The sequence below is a fragment of the Scylla paramamosain genome, unplaced genomic scaffold, assembly GCF_035594125.1.
Source record: "Scylla paramamosain isolate STU-SP2022 unplaced genomic scaffold, ASM3559412v1 Contig102, whole genome shotgun sequence".
Lineage (NCBI taxonomy): Eukaryota > Metazoa > Arthropoda > Malacostraca > Decapoda > Portunidae > Scylla > Scylla paramamosain.
In genome coordinates, this window is record NW_026973767.1 from 230,001 (window position 1) to 237,500 (window position 7,500).

General features: G+C 41.6%; 1 long non-coding RNA gene across 5 annotated transcripts in view; it reads left to right on the top strand.

Moving 5' to 3' along the window:
- LOC135099099 (uncharacterized) overlaps positions 1–7,500 on the top strand; it is a 42,948-nt gene that overhangs the window by 19,090 nt on the left and 16,358 nt on the right. For 3 of the 5 annotated variants that reach the window (XR_010267642.1, XR_010267641.1, XR_010267644.1), the window contains exon 3: positions 276–367. This is a non-coding gene — a long non-coding RNA (uncharacterized LOC135099099). Of the gene's footprint in view, positions 1–275; positions 684–1,661; positions 2,017–7,500 lie in introns of those variants that run through there. The other 2 variants (XR_010267643.1, XR_010267640.1) reach the window with 2 other exon arrangements.

The following is a 7,500-nucleotide window of genomic DNA, read 5'->3' on the forward strand; positions in this document are numbered from 1 at the left end:
TTGTTCACCAACTCTCCATATCCCAGGATGAAGTTGTGTGGGTGTGTGTGTGTCTGTGTGGGTAGGTGTGTGTGTGTGTGTGTGTGTGTGTGTGTGTAAAACGTACCCAGGAAGGCCACTCGCGTAATATATATGAGGATTAATTTGCCTTGTTGTCAAGTCATTGGCTTTCTTGCAATGCATCCCGAGCTCCTGCAGGTAATAGCGGGACGCGCTCAGTCCAGGGATGATGTAGGAGTGGGTGGCGCCTTCATACCTTTTTGTTGTCTTTTCAGCGAAGAGTTGCTGGCTCAGCTCAAGCTTCCTCGCACCATCCAGGAGGCCAAGACCCGCCATGAACTCGGCTCTCTCTCGCTGCTCGGACAAGGTGAGCATCAAACACTTACGTGGTCGTGAAATGTAATTGAAGTGTAATGAGCGAGAGGAGGATTCTCCACTTCAATGGTGGAATGACCTCTGCCTTTCTACGAATGTGTGGGTAGTTTGATGGCCCGGGAAGTTAATAATCCTTGACTGCAATGCCTCATTCATGACATCTGCTTACCCCAGTGAATGTCCACGATGTCACCACTACGATGGCCAGTTATAAGACTGCCATAGCGACTGAGTTGGTGCAAAAAGTATCCCCTACCTGGCGGACAGTACCTCCTTGCCCACGAGATCATCCCTTTCATTCTGTGTAACTTAATATAATCAAGCGTTGTTGAAGCGTGATCAGACGCATGTTAACGGGAGGTCATTGAACTGAAGAGGGGAAGAGGTTTGATGGGAGGAGACATTGGTAATACTGCATACTAGTTTCCAGAAGTGTTGGACGTGCTTGAATCATACTTTGTTGTGCAGTATTTTTGAGACATAGACGTTGATTTGGCGCGCTCAAAAAACACGCGAAAATTTGACTTTCCGGGGAGAATGGTGGCTTCGGCCGCCCAAAACCTGCAGATGGCTCTCTCTCTCTCTCTCTCTCTCTCTCTCTCTCTCTCTCTCTCTCTCTCTCTCTCTCTCTCTCTCTCTCTCTCTCTCTCTTTCCCCTCCCTCTCTCTCTCTCTATCTTCCCCCTCCCTCTCTCCCTATTCTCTCTCTTCCCTCCTCCCTCCCTCCCCATTCCCTCTCCCTATTTTCTCTTCCCCTTCCCTCCCTCCCCATTCCCTCTCTCTCCCCATTCCTTCCCTCCTCTCCCCCTTCCCTTCATCCTTACATTTCCTCCCTCCCTCCATCTCCCTCATCCCTTTCTATTTAATTTTGTTTTTTATTTATTTATTTATTTTTATTTATTCATTTAATTTATTTTTATTTAAGAGGGGTACCTGCCAAGGCCAACAAAATTGGAAAGAAAAAAAAATGTTCCCTGAGGCGCCGGTCCCCAAACTGAGTCAGAAACGATTGTCAAAAATTAGAGGATGAGTGTCTTGAAGCTTCCCCTCTTGAGAGAGTAGTCTTGATAAGCGTCCACAGTGTTAGACGAAGACTTTGACTTGTGTTGATGAGGGGAGTAACAGTCTTCGGAGCTTTGTTCTTTATTAACAATATGTACAGAAAGAAGGGGAAGGAAAAGATGTCTCAGAGTGGTTAGTAATTAAGGAAAGATGTGCCAAACAGTTGCACAAGGGCTTAGCATTGACGTGTTTGGGCAAAGCACCTTATCTATTTCCGTCTTTAAGGTATACGTGGAAACAATGAAGGAAGTGATGATATTGCGTGGCTTGCATCCGTTGTTGTCATGGTTGGACACAAAACAAGAGTAGAAGAAGAAGATGATAATGTGAAGAAAAGAATACGTTCAAGAAGAATTACTTGAAGAAAAAAAAAAAAAGGAGGAAAATGAATATAAAAAAAAGTTGAAGAAAATGATAAGCGTTATGTGATGGTCATTGTCTCTTATTTCCGAACACTCTACTAAAGTGACTCTAAATGAAGTTGATTGTCTAATTATTATTAATTATATTATAGAAGAAAAGGAAAACTGAACACACACACACACACACACACACACACACACACACACACACACACACTGAAATATTCTTTTTCAAAATATTTCGCAAGAACACTATCAAGACTTCCGTCATTATGTAACGCATCCATATATATATATATATATATATATATATATATATATATATATATATATATATATATATATATATATATTTATATATATATATATATATATATATATATATATATATATATATATATATATATATATATATATATATATATATATATATATATATATATATATATATATATATATATATATATATATATATTTATATATATATATATATATATATATATATATATATATATATATATATATATATATATATATATATATATATATATATATATATATATATATATATATATATATATATATATATATATATATATATATATATATAAACACATTTAACATCAGGTCACAAGCACACAGCGAACATCAATATGGACCCAAGTCTCAAACTCACACATCAAATTACAATATAGAAATATATCTGTGTATAAATACATCAGATTACAATATAATAAATATATCTCTATACAAGCACAGCCTGTGTTACCTTACAGAACTTTTCAGTCCCATGGATGTACCTGTGTACTGCTTTGTACATAACCATTGCTGCAACCTCTGCTCTTAACCTAATGACATTCATCCAAGTGTCCTTAATTCATTGTCCTTAATCCACACTATTTTCTTAATTCAATGTCCTTAATCCACATTATTTTCTTAATTCATTGTCCTTAATCCAGACTATTTCCTTAATATAGTGTCCTTAATCCAGACTATTTCCTTAATATAGTGTCCTTAATCCAGACTATTTCCTTAATATAGTGTCCTTAATCCAGACTATTTCCTTAATATAGTGTCCTTAATCCAGACTATTTCCTTAATATAGTGTCCTTAATCCAGACTATTTCCTTAATATAGTGTCCTTAATCCAGACTATTGTCCTTAATCCAGACTATTTACTTAATCTACTGTCCTTAATCCAAATTATGTCCTTAATCTACTCTCCTTAATTGTAGATTCCTTAATTATAATATCCTTAACGACAACATTTTCTTAATCAGTGTATAATCCTCAATCCAGTCTATTTTCTTAATTTACTCTCCTAAATCTGTACTATTTTCTTTATCTGCCATCCTTAAGACGGTAGACAAAGTAGATCATCTACTTAATCTACTGTCGTTAATCCAGACTATTTTTTTTATTTACTATCCTTAATGTAGACAATTTTCTTCATCTACTATTCTTAATGTAGACTACTTTCTTGAAGTAATATCCTTCATCCAGTCTATCTTCTTAATGTAATATTCTTAATCCAGACCTCTTTCTTAATTTACTATCCTTAATACAAACTATTTACTTGATCTACTATCCTTAATCCAGATTGTTTTCTTAGTCTATCAACCTTGATCTTAATTTCCTTAATCCAGACCATTTTCTTAATCTGTTATCCTTAATTCAGACTATTTTCTTGATTTATTATCTCTAATCCAGTTTATTTTCTTAATCTACTTTTCTTAATTCAGACTCTTTCCTTGATCTACCATCCTTAATCCTGATTTTTTTTTGTTAATGCATTAGTCTCAATTTAGACTATTTTTGACTCAGACTTTTTTAATCTACTATCCTCAATCCAGACTATTTTCTTAGTCTACTATTCTTAATCCAGGCCGTTTTATTAATTTGATATTTTTATTTTATTTTCCTTATTTTGTTATCCTTAATCTTCATTTCTTAGTGTAATATTTTCCTATGTAGGCTATTTTCTTAACTAATATCCTTAATCCAGACTATTTTCTTAATCTACTATCCTTTATCTTAATAACCTTGATTTACTGTCCATAATCTTCATTTTCTTAGTCTAATATCTTTAATGAAGAACACAGGTTTTATATCCTTAATCCAGACTATTTTTTCTACTCTATTGACTGCTCCTATTTTCGTTTTGGGATCTTCTTTGAGCGGGATTTTTATTCATCTATTTCTTGCCTCTGCTGACCTCCCTGATGGATAACAAATCAAAACAAAACAAAAAAATCAGTCAATCAATAAAATCAAGGCGGAGGCTGAGAGGACGCGGCACCTCTGGGCGTACGCAGACGGAGGACGTGAGTGAGGATGTCGAAGCGGTATCGTTTTCCGTTGAGCGTCAAGGTCATGGACAAATCATCATAATCTATCGCTGCTTGTAATTTACACAGCAGCGTTCGTCCAAACACGAAATCAAACCAGTGGCGCATGTATATCGTGTCCATCTTTCGCAGAGTGTCTGTGCCGCTGCCAAAGTGCAGCAGGACTCGTTTCGGCAGCACAGTCGATTTGCCTGTCCTGCACAGCATCTTGTCCTGACCAGTCTTAGTGATAGAGAATGTTGACGCGTTACCAGTGTTCACCATCACCGTCAGCGGCTCCTCGATGCCTAACGCTCGTGCGGCAAACATGAACGTTTTGCGTTGTGTGTCCGAAGGTTGTCTCCGCCGCAGACGTTTTGGGTGACGCAGGAACAGGGTGCTGCTGTCGTCGGGATGGAACTCCTGCCGCACCTCGGCCTCCTGCAGGCGGCTCATGGACATAACTATTAGGTCCAAGGAGTGCTTCCTCACATCCCCGCGTACAATGACCGTCATGCGCGTGTTGACCGCCACGTAGCGACGCAGCATCACCACCACCTCGTCCAGCTCGATCACGTCCAACTCCAGCATGCCAGCCCAGGTAAACAAGTATTTCTTTACCGTCTCTTGCTTGCCCGTGACGATTCCCAGCCTCCGGGCCAGTGTTAGCCTCATGAGGCTGCATGAGGAGCCGCTGTCAAGCTGGACAAGGCACGGGTGGCCGCGCACGGTCGCGGACACCAGGTTTTCTTTCCCAATATTAAGACGGCACCACCTGCTCACGTTCCTCTCCTTGCTGACTCTCTTGGCATCCACCATCAGCCTCACCACGTCGTCTTTGTACCACCCTCTCATCTTCCATCTCTTGATGCCGTGCTTAACGCATTGACAGCACTCCATCTTCCCCCCCTTCTTTCGTTCTCTCCTGCCCTCCCCCCTGCTCTTCTTTGCCTGCTTCTCGTCGTCCTCCGCGTCCTGCCTCTTCCTCTTCTTGTCCTGCTTCGCGTCGTCGTCCTTAACCTGCCTCTGCCTCTTCTTGTCCTGCTTCTCGTCGTCCTCCGTGTCTAGCCTCTTCCTCTTCTTGTCCTGCTTCGCGTCGTCGTCCTTAACCTGCCTCTTCCTCTTCCTGTCCTGCTTCTCGTCGTCCTCCGTGTCTAGCCTCTGCCTCTTCTTGTCCTGCTTCTCGTCATCGTCCGTAACCTGCCTCTGCCTCTTCTTGTTCTGCTTCTCGTCGTCGTCATTAACCTGCCTCTTCCTTTTCTTGTCCTGGTTTTCCGTTTCCTCCGTGTCCTGTTTCTTTCTCTTGTTCTGTTTCTCGTCGTCGTCCTTGTTCTGCCTCTTTCTCTTCTTGGTGCGGTCCATAATCGGATGAAAACACTCCACGCTCATCGTTTTCTTGCCTTTGATGTCATTCCCGTCCCTCTGATTTTTGTGTTCTCGCCGGCTCGCGCGATGTTTCATCTCTGCACAGCCTTCAGTGACCGTCTTCTCGTGGCTGGTGCAGTCTTCGAGGCTCTCCAGCCGCCTCTTCTTCTTGTTCTTGGTCGTCACTTTCTCCTTAGCGCTCCCCTTCTCACCGAGGGTCTCTTGGGCGTCCATTGCTTGTCGTTTCCTCTTGTTGTTGTTGAATCTCGTATTATGGAGTGTTGTGCCTAAATCTTCAGTAGAAAATCCAGGCATTGCACAGTCTTACTGGGAACCTGTTCGTCAGAGGGTATGGTATACCTTTGCGCCCCCTTCTTGGAGCGCTCAGCAGCTTGGAGCTAAAGACTTCGGCACCCACCAGGCGCACCAATCAGAGGCCTCGATTCAAGAATGTGATAAGGTCTTTAGCCAATCAGATACAGGAATGAAACAAAATATAAAATTATGACTATTTTTCATTAGCGGCAGTGATGCACTTTTCAATTAATTATGCTGAATCACTGCAATGAAGACTCCTTTCAAAAGCATAGAAGTAATACATTTATATGATTTAGTATATTTAATTCTCTAAATAATAATTTCTATCAGTCACTTATCTGTGTTATTTGGCTCACAATTCATACATCAGCAGCTGTGCACTAATATCGCACTAACATTTGGCGCCACCACGGTCTGTCAGCCATTTAGAGCCGTGGAAAACCTCGCCAACAATGCCCATTCACACAACGTAACTGACGTGTAGTTTTGGCTCAGCTAAAATGACTTCCACTGCCACATTCTCGTGTCACTGTGCCGAGGAGAGCAAGTTCAGTCCCGCGCTTACAATGCCAAGGGTAGAACTCGAGCCGTGACCCTTACGTGCATCAGTGAGGAAGCAGGAAGAGCAGGAGGGGGATCATTATTAGCTGAGGACACAGTATGCTTGGCTTGTGTGCGTTTTAAGCCATTATTATCTAAGTTATAAGATTTTCTTAACGAATGAGTTGGTGCAAGTAGTGTCCCCCTACCTGGCGGGCAGTACCTCTCGCCCAAGAGAACATTCCTTTCATTGTCTGTGTAACTTAACGTTGTTGTGGAAAAGGAGGAGGAGGTAAAATTAGAGGGAGTATATATTATCTTGGCAGTTTAGGTAAGAGAGAAAGCAAGAGGAGGAGGAGGAGGAGGAGGAGGAGATTAGCAATAAGTGATATAAATTGATATTAATTGTATGGGTTATGAAAGGAGGAGGAGGTGGAGGAGGAAGAAGACGAGGAGGAGAAGGAAGAGGAGGAGGAGGAGGAGGAGGAGGAGGAGGAGGAGGAGGAGGAGGAGGAGGAGGAGGAGGAGGAGGAGGAGGAGGAGGGAGGAAGGGTGTACGTATGTGTGTGGTCTAAAGAGGCTGTAGAAATCTCTCTCTCTCTCTCTCTCTCTCTCTCTCTCTCTCTCTCTCTCTCTCTCTCTCTCTCTCTCTCTCTCTCTCTCTCTCTCTCTTTATTTAAACATAAGTACATTATCACCCGAAGGCGCCATTATCACCCGAAGAGAGAGAGAGAGAGAGAGAGAGAGAGAGAGAGAGAGAGAGAGAGAGAGAGAGAGAGAGAGAGAGAGAGAGAGAGAGAGAGAGAGAGAGAGAAAACATCGTCTCCCTTTCCTCTGATGATGGTGTTACTGCGCCCCTTCCCCTCCTCTCTCTCTCTCTCTCTCTCTCTCTCTCTCTCTCTCTCTCTCTCTCTCTCTCTCTCTCTCTCTCTCTCTCTTCGTATATATTCAAATGAGAGTTTTCTGGATAAAATTCGGTAGGAGGAGGAGGAGGAGGAGGAGGAGAGTAATAAAGGTAATGTATATATGGAACGAGTGATAAATAGAGAGGGAATAAAAGAGAGAAAAGAAAAGATGAATAAGAAGAGGAAAAGAAGACGATGAACAGTAGTAGTAGTAGTAGTAGTAGGTTGTTGTTGTTGTTTTTGCTGT